The sequence below is a fragment of the Procambarus clarkii genome, chromosome 50 (assembly GCF_040958095.1).
Source record: "Procambarus clarkii isolate CNS0578487 chromosome 50, FALCON_Pclarkii_2.0, whole genome shotgun sequence".
NCBI lineage: Eukaryota > Metazoa > Arthropoda > Malacostraca > Decapoda > Cambaridae > Procambarus > Procambarus clarkii.
Window position 1 is genome coordinate 1,079,066 of NC_091199.1, and position 15,023 is coordinate 1,094,088.

Consider the following 15,023-nt stretch of genomic DNA (forward strand, 5'->3'; position numbering starts at 1 on the left):
TTTGGTCCCGCCTCTCAACCGTCAATCAACAGGTGTACAGATTCCTGAGCCTATCGGGCTCTGTCATGTCTACACTTGAAACTGTGTATGGAGTCAGCCTCCACCACATCACTTCCTAATGCATTCCATTTGTCAACCACTCTGACACTAAAAAAGTTCTTTCTAATATCTCTGTGGCTCATTTGAGCACTCAGTTTCCACCTGTGTCCCCTTGTGCGTGTTCCCCTTGTGTTAAATAGACTGTCTTTATCTACCCTATCAATCCCCTTCAGAATCTTGAATGTGGTGATCATGTCCCCCCTAACTCTTCTGTCTTCCAGCGAAGTGAGGTTTAATTCCCGTAGTCTCTCCTCGTAGCTCATACCTCTCAGCTCGGGTACTAGTCTGGTGGCAAACCTTTGAACCTTTTCCAGTTTAGTCTTATCCTTGACTAGATATGGACTCCATGCTGGGGCTGCATACTCCAGGATTGGCCTGACATATGTGGTATACAAAGTTGTGGTATACAAATGATTCTTTACACAAGTTTCTGAATGCCGTTCGTATGTTGGCCAGCCTGGCATATGCCGCTGATGTTATCCGCTTGATATGTGCTGCAGGAGACAGGTCTGGCGTGATATCAACCCCCAAGTCTTTTTCCTTCTCTGACTCCTAAAGAATTTCCTCTCCCAGATGATACCTTGTATCTGGCCTCCTGCTCCCTACACCTATCTTCATTACATTACATCTGGTTGGGTTAACTCTAACAACCATTTGTTCGACCATTCCTTCAGCTTGTCTAGGTTTTCTTGAAGCCTCAAACAGTCCTCTTCTGTTTTAATCCTTCTCATAATTTTAGCATCGTCTGCAAACATTGAGAGAAATGAATCGATACCCTCTGGGAGATCATTTACATATATCAGAAACTAGATAGTACCGAGTACAGAGCCCTGTGGGACTCCACTGGTGACTTCACGCCAATCGGAGGTCTCACCCCTCACCGTAACTCTCTGCTTCCTATTGCTTAGATACTCCCTTATCCACTGGAGCACCTTACCAGCTACACCTGCCTGTCTCTCCAGCTTATGTACCAGCCTCTTATGCGGTACTGTGTCAAAGGCTGTACACACACACACCTGTGTGTGTGTGTGTGTGTGTGTGTGTGTGTGTGTGTGTGTGTGTGTGTGTGTGTGTGTGTGTGTGTGTGTGTGTGTGTGTTTGTGTGTGTGTGTGTGTGTGTGTGTGTTTATTGTGGGAGTGGCACGGTGGGGGGGGGGGTTAACTGGTGGAGGGATGGAGGGAGAGGGAGAGAGGGAGTGAAAGGGAGAGGAGGAGTGAAGGGGAGTGAAAGGGAGGGAGAGTGAGGGAGAGAGGGAAGTAGGCAGAGAGGAAGAGAAGAAGGAGGGCAATCAGGTGGGTGAGGTATGGAGGGTCAGTCACAGGGGTGAGAGGTGAGGTTGGCGGTAGGCTGGTTTGTGCGTGCGTGTGTGTGTGTGTGTTTACACTGGCGTGTTATGGTGAGGACGGGGGGGGGTAGGTCTAGTCAGTGGCGGTGTAATGTAACACACAGGTGTGAGAAACTAGTACCAAGCTGAGGCTCTTGAGCTTCTTTTTCCTATTTTAATTAACTTATGTTCAAAGCTAATTACTATATAAAAACACTGTACACCTTGTATGACTGACTTTGAGAGGCACTCACCTCCGAGTAAGCATCCCACAGCACAATTAGGTGATTTATGAAGCGATGTCCGCCTTAATTGTTGACGTCCCCGCCAGAGGTCCTCCCACGTGGTGGTCCAAGCTCTTCCCTTCTCAGGCCTCTGGTGCCACCGTCTTGCCACAATTTCGTTCTTTTTCAATTTTATTCTTATCCAACGTTATAAGAATTCACTATGTTGCGTTATCACTGCGTTGCTGTACCCTTCATATGACCAAAAACTATGTTTTGGGCTCACTGGTACGTAAATATCCCGAGAATATTGAAGTAATTCGTGGACCGCCGTCCTACCCTTGTCGTTCCCTGACCGCCGTCTGTGTGTGTGTGTGTGTGTGTGTGCGTGTGTGTGTGCGTGTGTGTGTGCGTGTGTGTGTGCGTGTGTGCGTGTGTGTGCGTGTGTGTGTGTGTATGCATGCGTGCAAACTCTTCTCATTTCATCAGCAAAAGGAATTCACATGATTAATAATGTCATTTATTTTTCCTTGAACTGATCTATTCTTGGATACCTATAATAATTGTAGTTTGTATTCTGTTTGAGCATACCACACACTGTATATTTGCTTTGTATTGAATTTTGCTGATGTATGTTCAGTTCTACATTGCAACTTGTTGTGAGTGGGAGAACTGGGAGGTCAGTTAAAATATTTGTGTATTCCGGTGCTCTCTGTTCATAACAACCTTCTACAAGTCCCACCTTGAAGACTTTACACAAACTACACAACTCAGCTTTATCAGCAACTTTAACATTTATACACTCACAACAAACATACCTTAAGCCTACACCCACATCTCACACTAAAAAGTTCATTAATGAAGTAGAGAAGAACCTCTCACACAGGATTACATGGGAACATAGTGCCACGAGGATCCTGTTAACATGTGTTTATCGCAAGATATTCCAACAATAAGAAACAGCGGAACAACGAATTGTGATGTGAAACACGACACAAGACAATTTGAAGGTACAAATAATTCTTTTTCTAGAAAATCGATAATAAAGTTCTGTCCAAGGAAGGGCAACACTGTTCTAGAATCTATTCACTGTGGCGGAGACCAAGTCGCCCTGAACACTGTAGAGGGAGTTTCCTCAGTGAATATAATGCCCTGAATAAAAGATTCTTTGGGATGGAAAATTAAAAATTATTAATAGTGTGAGCACATAATATTGGATGCCAGAAATTAAACAGAAAATTCCATTATATTATAACCACCCAATCCCACTCATATATATGTCCAACCCACTCTTGAAACAATCAAGGGACCTCACCTCCACAACGTTACGCGGTAATCCGTAACGTGGTGGTGGTTCCACAAATCATCAACCCTGTTACCCAACCAGTATTTGCCCAGGTCTTTCCGAAATCTAAACTTATCCAGTTTATACCCATTGTTTCGTGTTCTGTCTTGTGTTGACACTTAATACCCTATTAATATCTCCTTTGTTATGTCCATTCAACCACTTGTAAACGTCTATCATGTCACCCCTAACTCTTCAACTTTCCAGTGAATGCAGTTTAAGCTTTGTTAATCTTTCTTCATGACAGGTTTTTAATTTGGGGCATTAACTTTGTCATCCTACGATGGACACGTTCAAGTGAATTTATATTCATTCTATAGTACGGCAACCAAAACTGAACTGCATAATCAAAATAAGGCCTAACCAGAGTAAGATACAGCTGAAGAACGACACCAGGTGTCTTGTTATTAATGCTTCGATTCATATATCCTAGTGTACTATTGGCCATATTACGAACATTTATGCATTGATTTCTTTTTTTTTTAAATTCTTACTAATTATAACTCCCAGATCCCTTTTGAAATCCGACTTCGCAATCACAGCACCATCTAGCTCGTATCTTGCAATTCTATTGTCACTACCTAGCCTCAAAACCTTACATTTGTTGGCCTGATTGGCAAACTGCATCTGCCAATCTTTTGGCCATTTCTAAACCCTATTAAGATTGTAGTTGTAGTGAGTCTTTTTCCGTTTTTATTTCCCTCCCGATTTTTGTATCATCGGCAAACTTGTAAATGTTGCTACTCAAACCTGAATCTAAATCATTTATATATATTATGAGTAACAGAGGTCCCAGTACAGAGCCTTGAGGCACTGCACTTACAATATTTTCCCAGTCTGATTTAACCCATTTATACTAACTCTGTTTCCTTTGGTATAGCCATGCCTGAATCCAAATTAATATAGCACAACCAATACCATGAGCCTCTATCTTTTTAATCAGTCTTTAATGTGGCATTGTATCAAAAGCTTTGCTAATGTCAAGGTACTCAACATTACACACCTTACCACTATAAACTGCCACAACTATGCTGGAATAAAATGATAGCAAAGTTGTTAAACATGAACGGCCATTTGTAAAACCATGTTGGGAATTATTTATTATTTTTTCTTTTAAGATGAAGACGAATAGTATTTCCAATTATCGATTCAAGTAGCTTTCCCACAATAGACGTTAGGCTAATTGGCCGATAATTTTACGCAAGTTATCTCCTTTCTTAAAAATTGGTACCACATTAGCAATCTTCCACGACTGTGGAACTCTGCCTGATTAATTATTTAATAAATATGGTACACAATGGATCACAAAGCTCCTCTTTGCATTCTGTAAGCACCCTGGCAAACACTTCATCTGGACCTGGGGATTTGTTTGAATTGAGTTTCACTATTTGTTTTATAACATCATCCCCTGGTAACTGTTAGACTAATCAACCTGTCCTCGTCCCCCCCCCCCCACATAGACTTCTTCGGTTGAAGGCAAAGAGTTAAGTTCTTCTTTAGTAAATACGGAGATAAAATATTTATTAAAAATACTACTCATCTCTTCGTCATTATCCGTTATCTGACCTGTCTCAGTTTTCAATGGACCTATCCTTTCCCTAATCTTTGTTTGATATAACTAAAAAAATTAGATTTGCCTTTGCTTGCCCTGCTATACGAAATTCATAGTTTATTTTTTCCCTCCAAAAAAGGGCAAAAGTATTATATATTATTTTAACATTTTTACTAGTTGTACGAATTCTTGTTCTAAACTGACTTCTTCCATTCTTAATCCTTTTGCACCAAACTCTCTTTCTACCTATAAGGTTCTTCAGATCCTATGTTATCCATTTCGGGTCATTAGTATTCGATCTATTCAATTTGTATGGTATACTACGTTCCTGTGCTTTGCTTAGAGTATTTTTAAACAAGTTATATTTTGAAGCCACATCGAAATCCCTTTTTACGTCACCTATTGCTGGGTTTACGTATTGCTCCAAGACCGGCCTACCCCTTATACCCAAGACTTTCCAGTCTATTTGACCTCAAAAAAATCTTAGGCTATTAAAATCAGCTTTTCGAAAATCTGGCACTTTAACAGAATTTTCTCCTACAGATCTATTCAATTCCATGGTAAATCTGATTTCGTGGTGATCATTGTTCCTTAGTTCACTCCTTTTTTCGATGTCATTAATTTGTGTTTCCCTGTTTTTTAACACTAACTCTAAAATATTATTTTCCCACGTTGGTTCCTTAATGTGTTGCGTAAGAAAGCAATCATCAAATAATTATAGAAAATCTTGTGCTTCGTTATTCCCTGTTCTATTAACCCGGTTCATTCCACTAAAATTAAAGTCGCTCATGACGCAAATACTGTAATAACTAGATGCTCTAGATATTTCATCCCATAGACGCTTTGCTTCCATTCTGTCTAAATTTAGTTGTCTGTTTGTAACTCCTATTATATGATTATATGCTTTTTCGTTTAATTCTGTCCGAATAGTTTCTGTGTGTGGCTCAGTTTTCATTCCCTCTTTGAGTCTACATTTCAAATGTTCCCTAACATTTCTGGCTAATCCCCCTCCTCGTCTAATATACCTATGTGTAAAATAGTTTAAATTCATTTATTTGATATTCAGCTAATAGTTCTCTATTTTCGACATTCATCCACGTTTCGGTAAGTGCAATAATATATATTTTTTCTGTGCATACAAGAGCATTTAAATCTTTTATTTTATTTCTTAGACTCATGCTATTCGTGTAATATACCTTAAGTGTATTGTTATTGAGGCTCCAATCCTTTCCCTATCATTTTGCCAATTTGTTTCTCCCACAAACACGCACTTTTAATACCTCCTATCTCCATATCAATTCCCATACCACTATCTACTAACAGTTTAAATCCAAACAAACCTCTCCTACCACAGGTTCCAACGATTTGGCAACAACAACAACCCCAACCATGGATAGATGCACCCCCATCCCGAGCATACATGTTTTTTCTTCCATAGAAGTGTTCCCAGTTATCTATGAATGATATTGCATTTGATTTGCAATATTTGTCCAGTTGGCAATTGACACCAAGTGCTCTCAACAACCAGTGATTTCCATCTCCCTTTCTTGGGAGAAAGGGACATATGATCAGGATTCTTCCTTTGCTCCTAACTAATTCTATGGCTGTCTTAAACCTCTGTATCAGTTCCTCACTCCTAACTTGTATAGCATCATTCCCAATAGTGGTATAAGATAAAGAACTTGGCAACGTGTTACACCCACCAAGTGACCTGGCCAGGATTCTTCAAGCATTAACGCTTACGATCCTACACATCTTGTCTCAATCTTTGGTGGCTTTGTTAACATTTATTTAAGCAGTTTACGTTAGCAAAAAAACATTAATATGTCCTTCTTTCTATAAAATGGTGGTTTATGTAAGATCTTTTATGATGAGTTGTACACAAATTAAAACCAATATTATGTAATAACTATGATTGTTCATTAGAGCAATGTCTTGGCTCGCCTTCCAATCTAACAAAAAAATATTTATAATTAATAAAATCAATATAAATCATAGGAAGTATTATACCAAATTACAATTGAGAAGTAAAGACTTAAAAAATTATTACCCTTAATTATCTATATAAATAAAAATGTAAATGTTCGTTTGTTCAAAATCGCTAATCTCCGAAAGTTCTTCACCGATTGCTTTGAAATTTTCACACAACGTTTCATTCGCATTCGAGCGCGTTTTTATATACATATTATATAGATATCCCATCTGTGACGGGGAAAAAACATGCTCTTTTGAAAACTGTTTTTTTAGGTGTTTTTCATGTGAGGGAAATCTTCGAAACCTCTTTACCAGTTGCATTGAAATTTTGACACAACGTTGTATTCGAATAGGCGCCTTTTTTATATATCTACTATATAAATGCCTCACCTGTGGCATGCTTTTTTTTTTTTTAAAAGAGTGCCATCTGTTGGACGTAAGCTCAACACACGCTGTAATCTCCTTAAGTTCTTCACTGATTGCTTTGAAACTTTGACAACATTTCATTCGAATACGCACATAATTTTATATACTTACTACATAGATGACACTACTGTGACAGGTGAAAGCATACTTTTTTTGAAGAGCGCCATCTGTTGCACGTAATAGGAACCCACTCTATAATAAATATGTTACGATTCCATTTCACTGTTTCCGATTGCATTGATAAATTGAATTTTTAAAGATTTAGATTTCTTTTCATTTTGATTTAATTATTTTATGTGACATTGCATCGGAATTGAGCTGTATTGTTTACCATACCGTTCATTTCATAAGTATAAGTATAGATGCCACACCTGTGGAAGTAAAATCATTTTTTTTAAGAAACAATGCAATCTGTTGCATATAAGAGCAACACACATTATACTAAATATGACAATTCCATTACAATGTTTCCAATTGCATTGACAAATTGAATTCTCATACATTGATTTATTTTCATATTTAATTATTTTGTGAGACATTGCGTTGGAATCGAGATGTGTTGTTCATCATTCCGTTCATCTCGTGAGTATAGCTTATTTTTTATTGATTTTCATTATTTTTTAAACTATTTGTATTATATTCCAGTGATGGGAACATCAGACCATTTCATGTTCCCAATTGTCTGATGGGAACATCAGATCATTTGAGAATGCATCAGATGAGGGAGTGGAGAATGGTGGGGAGGACGAAGGGATGTAAGTTGGGGATAGTGGGGAAGACTAGAGGAAAGGGGAGGAAGTTTGGTGGGGAGGACGAGGGGACGAGGGAGTTGGGGATGGTCGGGACGAGGAGACAGGGGAATGAAGAATGGTGGGGAGGACAAGGGGAGGCCGCATCCTGAGAAGGAGCAGTAACGACATGTATACCGAGACGGGTGGGGTTGAAGGTGACAGAGGCATCCACGGAATCAACAAGGTGCCTACGAAGGGAGAAATCGTCAGGATGCGCAGAATCAAGAGGGAGGAGATCAAAGTATTTGGCCCACGAAGCGGGACCAAACAAGGCTTGATATGCATCAGAACGGGAAGAAATCGAGCGAGTGCGGCCGTGTTGAGGACGGCGTTGAGAACCCCCAGAGAGAGAGGGGTTAAAAGGTGCAGTAGTCACAACAAGAGACTGAGCCGTGCCAGGGGATGAGGTAGTCACCACTGGGGGCTTGGGGCTCGACCCAACCACAGAGAAGGGTAGGGAGCCGAGGGGAGTAGTCAGAGAGGCCAAAGGAGGAGCAAGGTCGGGGCCCAATGCAACGGAGGCTACAGAACCCGGTCTTCCAATACAGACCGACTCTGAGGCTTGGTCGCCCACCCCACGAGCCTGAGAAGGTAAATGAGGAACAGAATTAGACATAGGTACAAAGAGAAAAATATTCATTCACGAATGTGCCCCAATACCCACCATGGAGCCGCAATTAGAGGCAGGACACCCAACAAGAAGCTATCGCCGATCTTGCCGGGTCCTCCTAGGGGTGCGTCGTGAGTATACGCCCCACAAACGCCACCTTAAGAAACCGACAGTCCGTCGAGATCGGGTTCAGTGACGAACGGAGGATTGACAATAAAAGGTTCCCCTCGCTCTCGACGTCGGGTACTGCAGTTCTACGGGTGCAAGAGTATGCCTCCTCAAGCACCCGGGAGTCAAAATAGAAGAAGTCCAAGGGAAGAACCAGAACAAGCAAAAGGTCGGCAGGAAACGACAAACAGATAGGAGAAGAGGGGGGAGAAAAACGAAACAAAAGGAAAAGCAAAAGCGATCCGGCACAATTAGAGAAGACAGCAGCAGGAGCATAAGGCCACAAAAGGACAGCCGACTGTCCCACGGAGCATTGCACTCCGGCAGCCGTCCACCAAGCCTCCTCACGGTGCCAACGGGCCGGATGGGGAGGGGATTACTGCATGTAGCATAACTTTGGAGCAGGCATTATGAAACTTGTGGTTCTTGGGGTGCACTATTAACCAGCTTAAGATGGCAGTGTTGGTGTAATTCAATATGAGTCTGGGTATTTTGTTATGATGCTATTGGCGTGCCAGTCTTTAACATCCACAAAATACATACCTTTCACTTTCTTAATTACATTACTAACACAAGTCATACAAACTTATACAAAACATACAAACAAAACCTTTAACAAACACTTGCTATTTTATTCAAATAAGAATTTTTACAAATTTGCACAAGCAGACATAAACTTGCACACACACTCTGAACAACACTTGCAGAAAATACTCATTTTACATACTGTTACAGCCAGCAACTGGGTTCTATCTGTTAACGTGTCTTATAACCTCATTTTGATCCTATCCCATGTCGATGAAAAGTCTTCAAGAATTGGCAGTAACAGTACCAGGAATAAAAGGGAGGGCTAAACAATACGCAGTTACACCTTCGTCAATATATTATTACCTTCACCAATATATATTATATCTAAGTATAACTACACATTTACACTTTCTTTCACTCAGGACACTGAATAGATCTGTAGTGCTCATCAAGCCTCGATGAGTCCATTATCTTCACATATACGTCGTTCACGCTTAATGGAAATCACCGGTGAAATTTACCTTGCTCAATATGGGCCAGTCCACACATCGTATTGTCATGATGACCCAATACTCCACACCAGCTCTTCAAAAACATACTGGCAGAGGGCTTCAGCCACAAGCTGACATGGGGTCTCAAATAATCACGTACAGGGGTAACTAACACCCTGGCAGAAGTCTCTACCAAAACACCAGCAGCAATTTTCAACAGACGCACTACTGTTGTCTTGTAACTCTTCTTGGCCAAATCCCAGGTACGTCGGTCCATATAACACTCCATAAATCCAGCAGATACCAAACTGCTACTATCAACGGCGGCCATTTTGTCCTTTCACAGGGCTTAGTCAAGAGTTCAGGGGTCAGATTCACGAAAGCACTTACGCAAACACTTACGAACCTGTACATCTTTTTCTCAATCTTTGGCGGCTTTGTTTCCAATTATTAAACAGTTAATGAGCTCCGAATCACCAGGAAGCTGTTTATAACAATAACAACAGTCGAATGGGAAGTTTTCATGCTTGTAAACTGTTTAATAAATGTAACGAAAGCCGTCAAAGATTGAGGAAAGATGTACACGTTCGTAAGTGCTTGCGTAAGTGTTTTCATGAATCTGGCCCCTGGACTGCCCAAGCTGAACTGCCCCCCTCAGTGCAATCGCCTCCATACGTCACCTCAGGGAACATAAAACGTCATTAGCTAGACAGACAGTATACTGGGTGACCTTAAGATAACACTCTTCCACCGGGGAACTAAAATTGCAAGTGCTTTCACAACCTAGATGGCGTTGATACTGTTACGCCACCCACCAGAGGTCATCATTATCGACCTCAACTTCTAACTGAGGTATGAAACAGGAGCCTTTCACCGACGCCATGCCATCGCTAACAGATGGCGTTGTCTGCGTCCCACCTAATACCTTGGAGTTGGAGTGCAGGTCTATAGATTGCGCCGAACTCGCCACCCCACTCTCCAGCAACGGTGTTAATACCGTAATACATACACATGCAATCTAGCACTTGTATACAACTACATTCAGAAACTGATTCAACTCACAAATTCTCATTTCACAATCTCACACAATCTCTCACTTTCACAAACTTACTGTAAGTACACTCTAACATAAAATACTGATATCACATACATACAAAGATTTTTATACAATAACCTGTATAAGCTTGCAAAAACTCATACAATTACATTTACTGACTAGAAGTTACATATAAATTCATTCACAAACTATCACTGACTTACACAAAAATACATATCTTACATACAAACACATGCAACAAGCAAACACAAAATTACACAAAGTACACACATTCTCACAAACATGGTCATTTCACATATACACTTACAGAAATACTCATTTAAACATTTATATTCAAAACACGTATAAACTCACGAAAACGCAAACAAGCGTTTGTGTGTATACTCACCAAGTTTTACTCACCTAGTTGTGCTTGCTGTGGTTGAGCGCTGGCTCTTTGGTCCCGCCTCTCAACTGTCAATCAGCTGAATTTATTTTTTCTCCCTTAATTCTAATTTTAACACACACACACACACACACACACACACACACACACACACACACACACACACACACACACACACACACACACACACACACACACACACACACACACACAGAAGAAATCTGTGTGTCTTCTTTCTTCGCTGGAAGACAGAAGAGTTAGGGGGGACATGATCACCACATTCAAGATTCTGAAGGGAATTGATAGGGTAGATAAAGCCAGGCTATTTAACACAAGGGGCACACGCACAAGGGGACACAGGTGGAAACTGAGTGCCCAAATGAGTCACAGAGATATTAGAAAGAACTTTTTTAGTGTCAGAGTGGTTGACAAATGGAATGCATTAGGAAGTGATGTGGTGGAGGCTGACTCCATACACAGTTTCAAGTGTAGATATGATAGAGCCCAATAGGCTCAGGAATCTGTACACCTGTTGATTGACTGTTGAGAGGCGGGACCAAAGAGCCAGAGCTCAACCCCCGCAAACACAACTAGGTGAGCACACACACACACACACACACACACACACACACACACACACACACACACACACACACACACACACACACACACACACACACACACACATCCCTAGGAAGCATCCCGTAGCAGCTGTTTAACTCCCAGATTCCTATTTACTGCAAGATGAACAGGATATCAGGGTGAAAGAAACTATGTCCATTTGAAACTATGCTCATCTCCGCGGGGATCGAACCCGGTCCCTTAGGACTACTATTCCCGAGCACTGTCCACTCAGCCATCAGGCCCATGTGTGTGTGTATACTCAGATGTGCTTGCAGGGTCTAGCTAGGCTTCTAGCTTCACCTTTCTGAACGTTCTTAGATTAATGAATGACTCGAATTTGCTTCAACGACTTCTGCATCTAACCTATTCCATTTACTGACAGCTCTAACACTGAGAAAGCTCTTCCTGGTGTCTCTATGACTCATTTCCGTCTCTAATTTCCATCTATGGCCACTCGTTCTGCTGTTCTTAACTTTGAACAGTGCTACAATGTCAATTTCTCTCAGAATCTCATATGTTGTTATCATATCACCCCTGTCTCTCCTTTCCTCCATTGTGGAAAGGTTCAATTCTCTCCGTCTTTCATCATTGCTCAATCCCCTCATGAACAAATCCAAAAAGCCCGTGATGAGGATTCGAAGTTACGCACGGGATGTTCCCAAATGCGCCTTAATCAACTGTACCACGACATGGTTGATCATGTCGTGGTACAGTTGACTTAGGCGCATTTGTGAACATCCCGTGAGTAGGTTCGAACCCTCATCACGGCCCATGTGGATTTGTTCATTTGATATATCACGCTATTGTGATTTCTGTGTGTATCATTTCCCCCTTCAGTTCCAGAAGGAATCTCGTTGCTTCTCTTTGTTTTGGTTTTCTAGTTTCTCCTTGCCCTTTTTCAGATAAAAGTTCATAGCTGGGGATGCATATTCAAAAGTGAGTCTCACCTTCACTGAATATAGGGCACAGAAAGCTCCTTTGTCTAAGTTTCTGAAGGACACACGGATGTTGGCCAGTATGCCATATACAGCTGTTGTTATTCTGTTAGTGCGGGCTTCTGGCATCAGATTTGGAGTTACATCCACTTCCAAGTCTTTCTGTTTTTCTGATTGAAAAATTTGTCTTCCCTCAATCCTATACTGCAGTACTCGTCTTTGCATTCCAGTTCCAATCCTCATGACTTTGCATTTCGCAACATTAAACTCTAGCAGCCACTTTTCAGACCACTTCGAGTGTATTTCCAAATCCGGTTGCATTGCATCACAATTTAACTCTGACCTGACTCTTCTCATTAGTTTTGCATCATCTGAAAACATATATGTGAAGAGGGGCCAATTTCAGTTCAGGTCATTGTTATATATTAGAAACAGGATGCGCTCTTAAACCAGCCTTTGTGGTACTCTACATGTAACCTCTCACCCCTCTGATATCTCTGCTCTCACTGTAACCCTTTGTTTTCTTCCTGACAGATACTCTATTATCCACCTCAGGACTCTTCAAGATATGCCAGCCTGCTTTTCTAGTTTGAGTTGGAGTCTTTCATGCGGGTCTGTAACAAAAGCCTTCTGACAGTCAAGGAATATGCAGTCTGCCTTTCCCTCTCTCTCTTTTTTGTTTGATTTATGTAATCTTGTTGTAGAACTGTAGCAAGTTTGTCAAGCATGTTCTTTACTAAAACCATGCTGGTGCCTTGAGACAAAACTGATCTGTTCTAAATGTTCTATTAGCATGCTTCAGATCTGCTCTCTCGTAACTTACAGGAAACACTTTTTAGTGATTCTGGTCTGTAATTTGTCTGGTTCCACGGCTTTCGTCACATTCAGTTCCTGTAGTTGCTTCTTTACTTCTTATGTTGTCACTGTTATTTCAGTGTGGAATTTCCAGTTCAGTTTGGGCTCTAAGCTCTAGTGGCAAATAAGGCTCCAGCTTGAATACTTCCTGAAAGTTGTTGTTGACACATTAAGATAGTGAATTAAGTTCCTCGCATACCTTCCTAACAATTTTCCGTCTGTCCTCCCTCACTTTTGTCAAGTCTAATTATGGGTTCATTGACAGTCATCTTCCTCCTGATATAACAATAGAACAGTTTTGGTTCGGACTTGGCTTTGTATGCAATGTTATTCTCATATTGTTTCTCTGCCACTCTCCTAGTTTATGTGTACTCATTTCTGGTCTCTTTGTATGCATTGTGGTTGTGTGTGTTGTTATGACCCCAGGTAGCCTGAGGAACGAATCTACCTGCTGAGAGGTATTCTACTTACCTGACCTAAGCTTGAGAGATCAGAGGAAATATGTATATATTAAATGATTGAATATATGTCATTGAGTAATCTCGGATACTATCACTTTCGTCCGGGGATGACGCAATGCTGCGTCGTCCACTAAAATAATTGCCAAAAATCAGGTTTTTATCCGATTTTTTTGGGACTGTTTGGTAACTGTCAACAAGCCGAATGCAATCTGTGACTACAATACAAACATGAAAGGCGTTGATCACTTTGACCAAATGATCATATATTATCTCTTCATAAGGAAAACTCACAAATGGACGAAGAGAATGACCTTCTATTTTGTGCAAATGGCTATCTACAATGCTTATGTGATGTACAACTACTACACAAAAAATACTAAACTATAATACTACATATACTAAAATACTAAATACTAAACATTTGTGGTCAGGAATTGGGAGTGTAGCTGGAAGGCGTCTGGGCGCTCACTCGCGGTTAACGCGTGGCTCGTCTTCAACTCGTCGGTGGGTAGAGCGTGATAAAGTTTTTTATTTTATATGCTAATGTTCCTCTGGAGAATTCTATTGCGAACCCATTGATACCAAAATGAAAGACCTAGGACGAAAATTGAGGTAACAAGAATGAAAAGAGTGAACACATTTTATCGCTTTTGCGCGCTCCTGGGTAACTCGTTCGCACTTTCTGTTTGCTGCGGGTAATCAGCCGGGCTTTGGGAGTTTATATGCATTTATAAGTGCTATAGTAAGTGCTATAGTATCTATAAGTGCTTATATGCATTTAGTGCTATAGAGAATTCTATTGTGAACACAATGATACCAAATTTAATCTCGTAGGACGAGAATTGAGGTGACAAAGTTGAAGAGAGTATACACTTTTCAGAATTAACGCGCGCTCCCGTGAAACGCTGGGACCCAAATCGCATCGTTGAGGGGTGGCGCACTGGGTATGCTAAAGTGCTAGTAAAAGATGGGCGCTGATAATGAGTGACATGAAATATATCGATATTTTGGTGACGTGACGCTAGCTACCAGGACGTCGTGACTTCACTTGTGTTGCCGCAGTTGTAAGAGGTGGACAAGCGTTCTAGTGTCCTAGGAATATAGAGGAATATGGCCCTGGATTCAGTGTTTGAGTGACGACTACAGTGCATAACTGCAGAAGAAGCTGTCATG